General features: G+C 41.1%; 1 protein-coding gene across 5 annotated transcripts in view; it reads right to left on the bottom strand.

The window, feature by feature from the left end:
* LOC144726373 (growth factor receptor-bound protein 14-like) overlaps positions 1–13,512 on the bottom strand; it is a 134,484-nt gene that overhangs the window by 59,856 nt on the left and 61,116 nt on the right. Inside the window, exon 1 of one of the 5 annotated variants that reach the window (XM_078605060.1) lies at positions 5,714–5,860. The exons of the other annotated variants lie outside the window; for them this stretch is intronic. The gene's annotated coding sequence lies outside the window, so the exon portion shown is untranslated. Of the gene's footprint in view, positions 1–5,713; positions 5,861–13,512 lie in introns of those variants that run through there. 5 annotated transcript variants of the gene reach the window in all.

Raw genomic sequence — 13,512 nt, forward strand, 5'->3', positions numbered from 1 at the left:
TCTTGAAACAGCTGTTTCATCTCACTGGTTGTGACCAAAGCCATTCCAGCGAGTCGTGATGGGGAAAAGGTCAAGAAACGCGAGTGAAGAAAATCATTATTGAACTGTGCACTGGGACACAAAGTAAACTGACCATGTATGAGGGCCTTCTTAAGCCAGGCTGCACAGAAGCTGCTTTTAAGCCATGACATCACAGGCAGCTTTGGAACTACTGCAATTTCCCTCTGACCCCCCCGTCTCACCACCACCTATAATTTCAGTTAACGCTGCCAGCACGCCATTGTGACGGGAACTCACGGGCTGTAGTGTGAGCTTTAGTGCCGTGTACAGGGTGCCGATGAAAGGTAGCGTGCATTATTGTACAGTTTTGTCAATCCACTGCTGAAAAAATACTTCCCCGCACCATACTTCACCGAAATGGTCAGTGTGGGTTGGTAAAGTGGGCAAGCCCAGGACCGATTCTTAGAACTCGCCACTAATGTTGCCCTTGGCGAGGAATCTAAAACTAAAGTTGCTGCGTTGTCACGGTGCAGTAGCGCTAACCACTGTGCTTACTGCTCCACCCCATCATTCATTATTAAAGAATTACAATTAGACAGCAGTTTGAGCTACGTCAATCAAACTATAGTCACACGAGTGGTGTTCTCGTACAAGTCCCATTGCTCTAAACCTCTACGCATCCGACGTGGTGTTGGTGACCCCACATTGCATTGACATCTCAGAGGGTCATGGTTATTTTGGTTATTTTACAAACGTCTCGACTGCGTGATGTCTTTGGACATATTTATATTTTAATGTATCTCTTTCATAACAAAGGCATTTAACTAGACCGTTCAAAACTACTCTCTCATTTGAATCCTTCAAAAATGGATGTTACATTCCAGGACGGTGATACGGGGTTGGCGGATCACACAAAGGTTGTGAAACCCCCTTGCTGTGGGTGTCGAATTGCCATACCCTGGCAAGCCAGAAGATGGTACAGCAAGTGTGGACTAATCTACGTCTGCCCCATCTGTATCGGACAGCATGCGTGAGTTTTCTCCAGTTCGTCTGATTTTCTCCCAAATATTCATAAATAAGGGTTTGCACTTTAATAAACAGTCTACACTGCTGTCCACTTGTTACTAGTTAGTCTTAACGGGTAGCAAAATACTAAAAGCTGGTAAGCTGTAGGAGGGACAGGCCACTCCTTAAACGACTGCTGATATAACTGCCCTCCTAAGCCAGGCCAAGGTGTCCAGCCTGTAGTGTCCAGCAAACGTTCGCCACAATCTTCCGAGTCGCTGCTCTGCAGTTGACCTCTGCTAGGATGTTTTCGGGAGGCCCTGAGTCCACAATGTTGCCACCACTCAAGGGGAAACGGGCCCTTAAAGCTTTAAGGGAAACTGTCTTGGCTAACTCGTAGCAATGTCAGATGCATTCTCTCAACCAGTCCAATATACGGAGATTTGAGGAGGCATTCACCGGGACAGCGTTTCTGTACAAAACGAACAGCCGCTGAGAGCCAGACACAATGCAACTCCGACTGCAAATGAAAAGGAGACACCACCTTCAAACTCTTCCTGCAGGTGAGCGATAGCTGGTAACCCGCATGACAAATGATCGTGTCCCATCCTGATGCACTGACAGCAGAAAGACCTCAAATGGCTAGCATAGACCTTGTATGTGGATGCTATCCTTGATTTCAGCAGGAGGCCCTACTTAGAAACCCCGTGGTTGGTAAACCTTACCCTTTAAACATCTAGGTAGTCAACTGAAAATGCCTGAAGTCTGGACCTGCTACTGCAGGTCCTCCTGAACCAGGAATGTCCATGCAGGGTGCATCCTTAATTCAAGGTGTTCTGAGGACCAGTACCATCTTTCCCAATGTGGAGTAGATGGTGAGGACTTGGGGAGGCTTTCATCCAACAGTGGATCTATCATGTTTGGTGATGAATATTGAATGACGATGCTTTGTTAACACTGTATTTCTCCCATATTATTCTGTCATTTCATATTGTATCGAGTTGACAATGTTGAGTCATCACCACGTGTGTCAATTGGCTGAGAAGTCACGTGAACTTAATTTAAGCCTGCAACGAGTCTAGAATCAAAGTGTTGGCAATGTGAAGCCGCACATAACCAGTGAACTGCTCGCTGTTACTCTAGGCTATGCACAGGCGGCACATGATGCAACTAATGCGCAACCCTATGTAATATGGCCTTTATGGCTATGGAGCTATGTAGCTGCGATTCTGTGTACAATGTGCCAATTGTATGCGCCTAAATGTGTTTACAGAACATGTTGTACCAGCTCATGTATGGGTGGGGGGCAGTTGCAGATATTTTGAGAGCACACAGATTTACAATTCACCGGCACCAGCATTATTATTATTATAAAAATTCCTTGGCTTCGTTCATTAATTTCACCTGGCTTAAAATAGTTCTAAGTCTCTGACAGACGACACATTAAAGATGATCACAGCAGATGAAAATATCTTGTCTGATGAACCTACGCATTTTTAGAAATAACCTCTTGGCAGATGGTCACTATTCTATCCATTGTGAGACCACCAGGTTTTGTGCTGCATTGCCATGAGTTGGGATGCTGTCGTGGCGTAATGGTGAGCACACCGCAGGTCCCTGGATTGATTTGTTCACCCGGTGGGGCAATTCAAACAATCCGCAGGTTTCTTAAATCCCTTTGCTTCTGCCCAACCGACAGTAAAATAATGGGCACACCAACAGTCAGCTGATCGGTAGGTTATGAAAAGAGGTAAAGTGTGAGTACACCCACCTCTTCCAAGACGTCTGGACAGCATGGAAAAGTAGGCCAAATACCCGGTCGAGGGGTTCTCGAGAGCTCTGTCTAGTGGCCAGCAGTGGAGTGAGCTAGGATTTTCAGAGCTGTAGTTTGACCATGATTGACGCCTTGCATTATTTAGATATTCAACCTAGATGATTGATTGACCTCCAAAATTCAAGTTTATTCAACTAGATTGTGCTTTGCAAAAGTTGCCAGGAGACACCAGCTTCTTTTGCAGTTTCTCCGGAATGAATCACAAGAGGTATTAAACCATCACACTCACAAGCCAGAGAAGAGAATAAAGTGGCCACTGTCTGTCCCTTTAACCCACTTGTGAGGTTAAATAAATAATCCCTCGGTCATACTAATTATACAGTAGTACGCAAACAGCACGAAGAAATTTAAACCAGAACTACATTGTATATGATTGTTTTGTTTAACATGGTCTGTTAAACGTAAATTACAAGTTGTAACTCATGCAAGAAACAGCACCATTAGGCATTCAAGGTTGACTGCTTACAATAGCATTCACCCATGCAAGGAGCACAACCTCAGCGGTCCGTGTTTGCAAAACATGTGCTCACTTTGGCAAAGCATGGGGGGAGGGTGGAAGGGTTAATGCTGTGGGGTAGGTGAGCTGCAGGGGAGGGAGCAAATCACACATGGGCAGGAGGAAATGACTGCCTTAAACTCAGCCTTTACACTTCATTTCCCAAGGACAGGCAACTCGAGTCGGCCTGATTTCTCCCTAAAACTTCAGCCAACGGCCAACTTAAGCGGCATTTACATTTTGACGCGTAGGCTTTCGCGACCAAAATTATTCATGATGCTTTTTTTTGGGGTAAGTATAAATGTGTCGTTAAACCGCCACCACCCGACACAGTAAGGTTTGTCACGTAAACTAAAATGTGCCAGTTAGTTACTACTTCAGCCCACCCGTGTGTTGGAGAGTAAATCCACGAAATGTACAATTTGTGTATAACGTTTCGCTGGTAATTACATCCAGCATCATCGGGCAATTTTTCCAGAATTCTGCTTGTGGATCACGGTTGAGAACATGCAAACTCCAAATATACAGGCGTCAGGGTCGGGATCAAACCCACGACCTCTTGCATACCAGGCGAGGTAATTAACATCTCGACACTCAAATGTTACTTTTTTGTCATCTTTCATGGCGCAGAGCTCACACGGATCACTCACAGATGAAACACGGCGTGCTCACAAATTGTGCAGCATTCAAAAAGACGAATATGCTGGTACACCGTGTCGGCGGCAACTAAGTCACTTTAAACGTAACCAGCAGTGTCAAGTCAATGATTCACAATCTGATGTTACCTCTGCAGTTGCTCATGACTAATTCGCGTCGAACTAGGTGCTGACAAGACAGCGACAGTGCCAAATGGAGCAGCCATGCCCACCCACCCACTCCTTGTGGGGCAGGAGGCACGTAAAACGCGTGGGAAGCCGTTACCCTCCCGGCCAAATTTCCACGTGTTCGGCCCAACATGCACGGGACAGCTGTGGGAAGCCTCGTCACTCAGCCGTAATACTTACAAGGACGTCAATGACACACACATACGAGAGTACGCAATTCGAAGGAGTGTGCTGTGTTGTTACCTTCAGTATCCCCCCCCACCACCACCCACCTCTTTGGGGGAAAGCTTTTTTTCACCAACTTGTTAAAATGTAACCCTAAGTGACTGCGGTAATATCCCTACGCAAGGGGAGAAACTGAAACTTCCTTGCTCGAGGTATGAATGGGCAGCAAGTCACTATACGCAAAGCAAAGAACCAGCGATCGTAAATCAGGGGACCTTGGACTATCCCGTAGACGCCAAATATTGCACATCTCTGGCACATTGGTTTACTACACATTTTAAGCCAGTGGACCACGAGGCATATCCACTCGCGCTTCCAAAACACGCAATAGTGGAGTGATAAGGTAGACAATGACATTAATCGTTAATGAAGAGTTTTAAAGAAACGGCACTCTCTTTTGTGCGGCGCACTTTTTTTTGCGATTTTTAAACGGCGAGTTAAAGGTGTCTGAAAACGGACCGCTTTGAATGTTCCGTAATTGCCGCAGGTTAAATGTACAAAACATCAGAGGTGGGACAAAGTCATTGTTATGCAAGTCCAAGTCGAGTCGCAAGTCATCAAATTCATGACTCGAGTCTGACTCGAGTCCAAGTCACATGACTCGAGTCCACATCTCATAGGTGGGACAAATTCATTGTTATGCAAGTCCAAGTCGAGTCGCAAGTCATCAAATTCATGACTCGAGTCTGACTCGAGTCCAAGTCACATGACTCGAGTCCACACCTCTGCAAAGCATACATCCCTCAACAAAATACTCAAGCATCGTGGGCTTTTTTTCTTCGAGATACTGTTCCAGGCTGTTTGTATAGAAAATTGGAAATTAACATTAATTTGAAGCTTTGAGCAGTAAAGGCAAGAATGTACCAGAAAGTATCACCCTCCCGTTATCCAATTTAATGTGTCTGCAGTTTGATATACGGTAATGGACTAACACAAACCGATAGATATCCCCATCACTGCATTCCAGACTCCAGAAATCGGCCCTTATTGTGAAACCAGCAACCATTTATCAATCGCACCTCCAATTAGCACAGTTGGCTACGTACGGTGCTAAGGAGTGATCCAACGATTAGCCAAGTGGAATTGGATTACTGAACACATGTTTTCTAATTTGCAAATAATTAATTTGCTGTTTATTAGTCAACATTTATATTTTTTTAAATTCAATATCCAATTAGGGTATAATTGTTACATGAATCTTATTGTCCATTTTCTGCTATCTCTTACACCGATGTGGAATTTACATTTTCAACTGACTCTTTTGATAAAAACAACACATTTTTTTGTTAAAGGATGACAATTATAAAGCAAACATGAAATATAACCAACCTTAATTGTTGCATTAAAAACACTTTACAGATCAGTCCTTCCCAAAAGAGGCGTTTAGCCACGGTGTGCACAGTTGATCTGGTGTTGCACGTATCACGGTTTCTGGGTCAAACTACCCTGAGACACACGCAGACCTACTGCACAAGAGATTGCTGCAACTCACATGACCACCGCCTTCACCCAATGGCAGCACTTGCACGCTTGGAGCTCCGAAGTCCGCAAAGATAATGCCAGGGTTCACGGGAAGGATGGGTGGAGCATGGATGGGGTGGATGAAATGGCCAGACACACCCCTTTTGTCCTCTCGCCAATCGGAACTACTTGATGACGAACAATAGCTTGTGTATGTACGTTGTATGGATGCTGCACTTGTCTCACACCGTACGTAGCCAACCACGCTAATCGGAGGTTGCGAGCTTATAATGGTGTTGGAACGTAGTCACAAGCGGCTCAATATCCTACTTTGATTTAATCCAAATTCGTAATTAATTAGTTTTAGCATCAACGGTCCCTGATTTATTGCTACAAAACTAGTTATTCTCAGCAAGTGTACTCGAGCCAATTGATTGCATCTGTGAAAAAGAAATGGTAGCATTGGGAATGTCCAGCAATTTCCACCTGAACACAAGAATTATACAACAGGCAGATGAGGTTACCATTTCAAATCACTGAATTCTGAACTGAAGCAAAACCATATATGGAAATTTCAATAAATACATGCAAACATGCACAGTTTGCGGAACTCGGAGACATGAGCAATGTGTATTCGAAAAAAATGTTATGGGATTTCGATTTAAAGCTTTCGTGACTGCAGGGATTCATCTTCTTGGTTCTTTCGGTAAAGTCACGTAGAAGGGAAGTAATAAAATAATACAAACAAAACATAATAAAATAAAATAATTCTCACGACGTTTCGGCTACAACGCAAGCAGCCGTCTTCACCTGAAGACGTGACTTTACCGAAAGAACCAAGAAGATGTTATGGGATGTGAGTGAAATAAAAACGATGGTAAAAATATGTTTAAATCACCTTATCTTCGACAACGCAAAGATGCCTTTCTTCCCAACAATAACGGATCATTTCCCTGAACACACATTCCATGGGCCCAGAGCATATATATATTATTTCTCTATAACAACTGAGCTGAAAAATATGTAATTAGTATTCTAAATAAAAGTCTATACCATCATACACTTGCATTTGAGACATTTTAATTGTTTATCATTTATGCACTGTCATTGGGCATAATAATTTGGTGCCATTAGTTTTAACACATCACATGGGACCAAGGTCTACTGTGCCCTATACGGCTAAGCTTGCAGTACACCCATTTCATTTTAATTTTACGTGAAATCTTAGCTGGTCTAGAGTCACAACATTCGCCAATATTTGCTGTGCTAGATTTTATAGTACAGAGCAGTGCAGTATGTGTGTGTATGTATATACGTGACATTTCTACAACCAGGGTATATTTTTCATCAGCTTCACGACACTATCGTAAAATATTTTTTGAGCAATGACCTGATTCTATCCACTCGCATGGAATTTTTGCCCCAGTTTTCATGCCTAGCCATGACATGTTGCAATGTGGGCAGAAAAAGGCCACTGAACCTTCCCTTGTGCAGCCTGCACCACATATATTTTGTGACAATTTGCAGAACAATACATTTTGGCACAAAGCCACTTTATAAAAAAAAAGTCTACAATGCACAATATTATTATTATTTGCGGATGTTACACTCTATCCAGGGTAACAAACATTGTTATAAAATGTACTGTACTTATATATGTGACCAAAATAGTTGTAAATAGTGTATTCTACATTTATGGTATTTTCTTTTAAAATTAAGCAGCTATGTGTATGGAAGTGCTCTTTCAGGCAGTATTTTTCAAGCATATTTATCACTGCGTACACATAAGATTTTAATGGAGAGACTTGGCACTGAGGACATTCAAAATTTCATAACTGATATTTTATATCTTCTGTCGTCTGATACACAAAGCCATACATTTTGCTCAAAGTCAATGTAACAGAAAGCATCCTCATGTATGTAATAAAACCAGACGTAGTACACTGATTTCACACAGATGCATGACAATTGGACTATAATACCACATCACGAAGATGTCAGTTGAATTGTACACTCAATTGTTAAACTGGTTACGGATGACATCGATATTACATGACAGAATTTGTGTGAGTGATAGTGGAAGCTTAGGGGAAGTGTTCATCGAGCAGTGGATTGACATTGCTGGTGATATGAGGATGAATTACATGGGGGAACATTTGTGAAGCGATTGACACTGTGCTAAGAACCTGGCTATCCAAGTTCGATTCCTGGCCATGCACGGTTGTCTGCATATGGTTCGAAAGAAGTTCAACATGTACATTATGACTTAATTTTGCATTAATGTACAATTATATCAGTGTTCTAAAAGTCACATTTTTTGTGTCCATACATAGTTTATGTTTATTATCAACCAATACTAAATATTTCTCATTGCAGGACAAACCATCAACATTTACATTTCAACAGAAAACACATGTCCAGTACATGGAAACAATATGCTCTGAAGGGATGAAATTAAAGACAATTGACAAAAAAATGTCTAATACATACGTGCATAGGTATTTCACACACTTAGTCAAAAGTTCCCCTTTTATCCCACATGCATCCCCTGTATAGTAAGGCTATTTAAATGAAGTGTTCTTCTGCATGAAGAAGTTTGAAATACAGTTATCATGTTTTTGAATGTTTGCAATATCGGAATCTCAGATGCAATAAACTATGAGAATTTGTCAATGTTTTTAAAAATGAGGTTACATCAGGACAAGCGCTCTTTGCCAGCACCATTTCATATCCCCTCTGTATGTTATGGTTAAGAAAGGCTGACATTCTTGTCGGAAACACTTTGTGGACTTTGAAGCATGTAATTATTGTTTGAGCACGGAGTGAAATGCGGTTTGCTAAATCATAAATATAAAAAAAATTAGGGTTGGCTTTAGCCATAGTCTCTAAAAAGCAGTGGCGATTGATAATGAGATATTAGGGCGCCATGCTACGATTAATATCGTGGTTACATTTTGAGTTTTTATTACGTTTGCAGTCTACCTCACTGATTACAAATCCGAAGATCAGTTGCATGACCGCAAATAGCAGTCGTATAAAAGAACTTTAAACTGTCAAAATGTGCAAACTCAGGGCCGTTTATTGCGGTGTGGTAGCCGACAAGCAGCATTTGCAATTCACGAAATAATTTAACTGCAGTTAAATTTAGCTCAAAATGGACCAAAGCGCTTTCCGAAAAATCTACAATTTCAGAGTAGCAGTTTTAGAAATTATTTCGAAATACAACACAGTCCGACTTGGATGTGTGTAGAATCTAAATGGGGCCGCATGTCCAGAAACGGTGGGCATGCAGTATTCTGTAGAGAGTCAGTCAGTAACTACATGCGGTTAAAATGTAACTTCTACTGATTTCGCGTTGACGATAGGAAAATAGTAATCTGAAACCAGAAGTTACTATTGAAAACCAATTTAAATATTAAAATCACAAGGTCCATTTTTATTGTATTATAAATGCTGTAACTGCATAGACAATGAGAGATTTAGCCTACGATGGGTATGATGATGCATCAGTTAATCAATAACAAAAAGGGATTCTAACTCTCAGAATGATCATTTGTAGCCCTCTGTCAATTCACCATGTTTGACCATACTTCACCACAGTGGCCAATGCAGATTGGTGAAATAGGGCGTCAGGACTGGTTCAAATATCACTCACCACTGATTTTATCCATGGCGAGGAATTAGGTACAAAGCACAAAGTGCACTAACCACTACGCCACCTCTCCCAATATATAATTAATTTACAGCAAATAATTCTAAAGTCTACATTTTGACTGACATGTCATCTTAAGAGGGTGAGATGATAGTACAATAACAAATTCTGTGTTGTACCTGTCTGTGTACATTGGTCACATTGCCAGGTGTGCAAGTATGGTTGCACGTGCCAATGATGGCATTCCTGCTCTAACTGTGATGTACATTCAGGTCAAGCAATGCCACAAAGTATACGTTGTTTCCACGATGAATAAAAAAACACACCGTATCAATGGAGCTGATTGTGCACCTTTAAAACACACTGCGGAATTAAAATATTGGCTCAACTATCATATGCAAAGCGAGTGGGAAGTGCTGCCCTGTGCTGTGTGCGGACCAGAGTTCACTTGGAGGAATCTCAGAGGTAGCTCTGTGACATCCACTTCCGTGGGTAAATCTCCAACAAAGAGTCGAACGATTCTGGAGAGATCCGAAAGGATACTTCGTCCCACAATACGACACCATTATCACAATTGTGATGGAATTGGGGTAAAGTGATCAAATAAAATCCCATCAAAATGTTAATTCAATCATCAATAATTGTAACCTTTTAAAGTCATGATCACTTTATCTGTATGAACACAATTCCTCACTTTTGGCATGTTTTAAACGTCAAATTATACATTACTAATTTGCAGTAAATAATCCCACTTCACCACGATAAAAAAAAGTAAATGCATATAATGGTGAGCATAAGGTATACCATAATATTTCAATCAATGCGTTTCTCATGTCCGCTTAGAGTACACTACATGACAGATAAATCCTATTTTAATGAGTTGTTGAAAAAAATGCATCTGCTAGAATGTGTCATAACAACAAAAACCTCTTTGACCTCTGTAATAATGGACACATTGTCCATTTTGCATCACAGTCCATTCAAAATAGCTATACACTACACGTGATGTAGCCTGATATAGTTTATAGAATACAGTCAAGGATTTTTTTGGTTAACGTGTTACAAATGCACATTTAACACAACGTTAATGAAGTAAACATTTAGTCAAGCAGAAGAGTGACGGGGAAAAAATATTTTACAGCTGAAAGCAGCCTAGCTCAATGCCAGAATTTTTGTGTGTATATAGTCTGACGGGGAGCGGTGGTTTAGCGGTTAGCGTGCTGCGCTACGAACCCGACGACCCGGGTTCGATTTCTGCTCACCGCCAACACCAGTGACAAATATCCGAACCTGGACCTACCCTAGATCGACTCAGCCTCGAATGAGTACATGGTGTGGTGTGTAAACATCGCAACTGGGGAGACAAGGGACGGCCGGGCGAGATGCTGGCCACCCACCCCCTCGTGTACCATTCTGGCCTTCAAAGGTGCTCACGGATAGCACTTCCCCCAACAGTCTGTTAAGGCTATACGGGGGATATTTGTCTTGTATAGTCTGACGCTATACGACCAAACACGAATGTACAATAACTCTTTTGTTCTAACCAGTGGTGTAAAACACAGTGGAGGCATGGTATGAAATCGTGATTTGCGTCTGTCATGGACATGATTTTTTTTTCTTGTACATTAATTTCGTACAACTTTGCCCATTGGATATTGTAACGCTGACCACGTGATTTATGTTTGTCAATAATGTACGTTATTTGTATGTAGAATGCGGAATGTAATACTTAACCATAGGGATATATATTATATTTTGGATTGTATTATTCCTCAATATCTATTATCTTATTTAATTGTACTTCTCCAGTGTCGTGCTGAATCCTCCAGCACTGATTACTGTAATTGGGGCAACCATGAAAACATGTAATTTTGATTTTGAAATGCAATTAAAAAAAAGGTTATGCCACAATGCCAAAAGAGTTGAAGGACAATTTTGCTTTGAAAATCCATCGGTCTAAACCATTACGGATTACGTGTTCTTGATTTTACCTTTAAAAATGAGCCACAAATGCGATCCACAAACAATAAAAGTCCTGGTTATACACTTAAATCTGTAGACGTGGAAATTGTGGCTGAAATAAAGAGACCAAGGCAACATTTTGCAGGTACTCGAGTTTGTGTTGAGAAGTAGGAGCAGAACTCAATTTATTTAAATCAAAATTGTCCCATTTTGATTTGAATAAACTGACTGACATGCCATTTTACTAAATTGAATAGTTATTGTTCGTGCGCGTATTGCAGTATATTTAAATCACAACTGGACAGAATCTGACAGGCGTGGCACATTTCTAAAGAAAATGCAAGAACTGCATCCAAAATGCAATTATTTCATAAATATACACGTTAACATTTGTATTGTGTCCACAAGTAGGACAAGATTTTGGAAAGATGCCTACATTTTTATTTGTCCAACTTATTTTAAAAAACAATTAATTCGTTTTTTGTTAACGAACAATGAAAAACACCAGTGAATATTGTAATATGTATCTGCAGCACGTGTGCCTCCTGCACAGGCTGCTTCCTTGAAGATATGTTCATGAAACTTGATTTGAAGCTTTCGCGACTGCAGGAATTACTCTTTGGTTATTTCGGTAAAGTCACGTAGAAAGAAAATAAATGTAATAATAGAATACGACGTTTCGATTGCAACATAAGCAATCGTCATCGAGTAGAAAACAAACCTAGTGAACTTAGAAATGCAATGCAATGCAACACAGAGAGTCGGCTAACACAACAGTCAGCACCTTACCTGGTTAATTACGTTCTTCCAAAGATTGCTAAATTTGAGAGAGAGACAAAACACAGACACGGAGACACACAGACAAGCACACAAGCAGAGAGAGACAACACAGAGACACACAGAGAGAGACACACAACATAGACACACAGAGGGTGACGGTTGCTTGTGTTGCAATCGAAACGTCGTATTCTATTATTTAATTGATTTTATTTCTACGTGACTTTACCGAAAGAACCAAAGAGTGATATGTTTATTGTCAATTTAAAACCCCACGGTCGAAGCAACTAAAAATCTAGTGCTGTACTAGTGCAAACATTTCATATGCTCCATCTTAGATTTTAAAAAGTGCTTTATCTCTTATTTACACGCTCTCAGTTTACACCCATCCTCTTCATTCCAATGAGGCACAAACAATATGCAAAACAAATCGAGACTGCATTTGTGCACAAGCACCAAACCAAGCACATTCATCAACAACACAACACCAAAAGGAAAATATATAATAGGTGACATTTCGGGCCATATTAATTTTGCACATAATCTCTCGTCCCTAAATATCACCAAATATATATTGCCTTTTCGTGCAATGTTATTGACAAATGGGTTGTGTTTTGAAACATTATGAAAGTTTCATTAAGTCACATGCATCTACTGGAAGGAAAGACATTTGTTGTGCTCAATTATCCGTGAGAACATCGGGCAGGAAATGTTAAGTCTTCTGCCTGTCCTTGTTGCACCACAGAATTCGTAGAATTGCAAGACAAGCGGTTCGCGGAATATTCGGCGCAGACTCGACGTCTCCCCTGAACACAGAGACAAGTGGCACTTTGGTGGTCCCATGAATCTCTTTTTGAGACGACAGAATGTCCTGGGTCGTGAGCACAGCGGTTCTGGCAAGCGAGTCATCACGTGGATGCCTTGCGTATACGAAAAACGCTGCAGAGCCACAGACTAACGAATGGACGTTGCAAACGTCCCTGGCTGCTTCGCAAGCAATCACAACACATCTCTGAGCCAATTGAGACAACATGATGCTCCAAGTGGAGGTTGTGGTCATTACTGCAATTAAAGTAAATCACTAAATCTCAACATTAATACCCATAATGCAACGTGCAACGAAAAGTACAGTCTGTTCTCCTATAATGCGTGTTTTCATAACGCAAATTGGATATAACGTGATGAAAAAATTGGGGAACACATTTTTGTATAACGAGGACGCGAATTGGATACAACGCGATTGAGTGAACAGAATGATGTCACGCAAGTATGAATA

Source organism: Lampetra planeri, chromosome 2, assembly GCF_965212315.1.
Source record: "Lampetra planeri chromosome 2, kcLamPlan1.2.h2, whole genome shotgun sequence".
Taxonomy (NCBI): domain Eukaryota; kingdom Metazoa; phylum Chordata; class Hyperoartia; order Petromyzontiformes; family Petromyzontidae; genus Lampetra; species Lampetra planeri.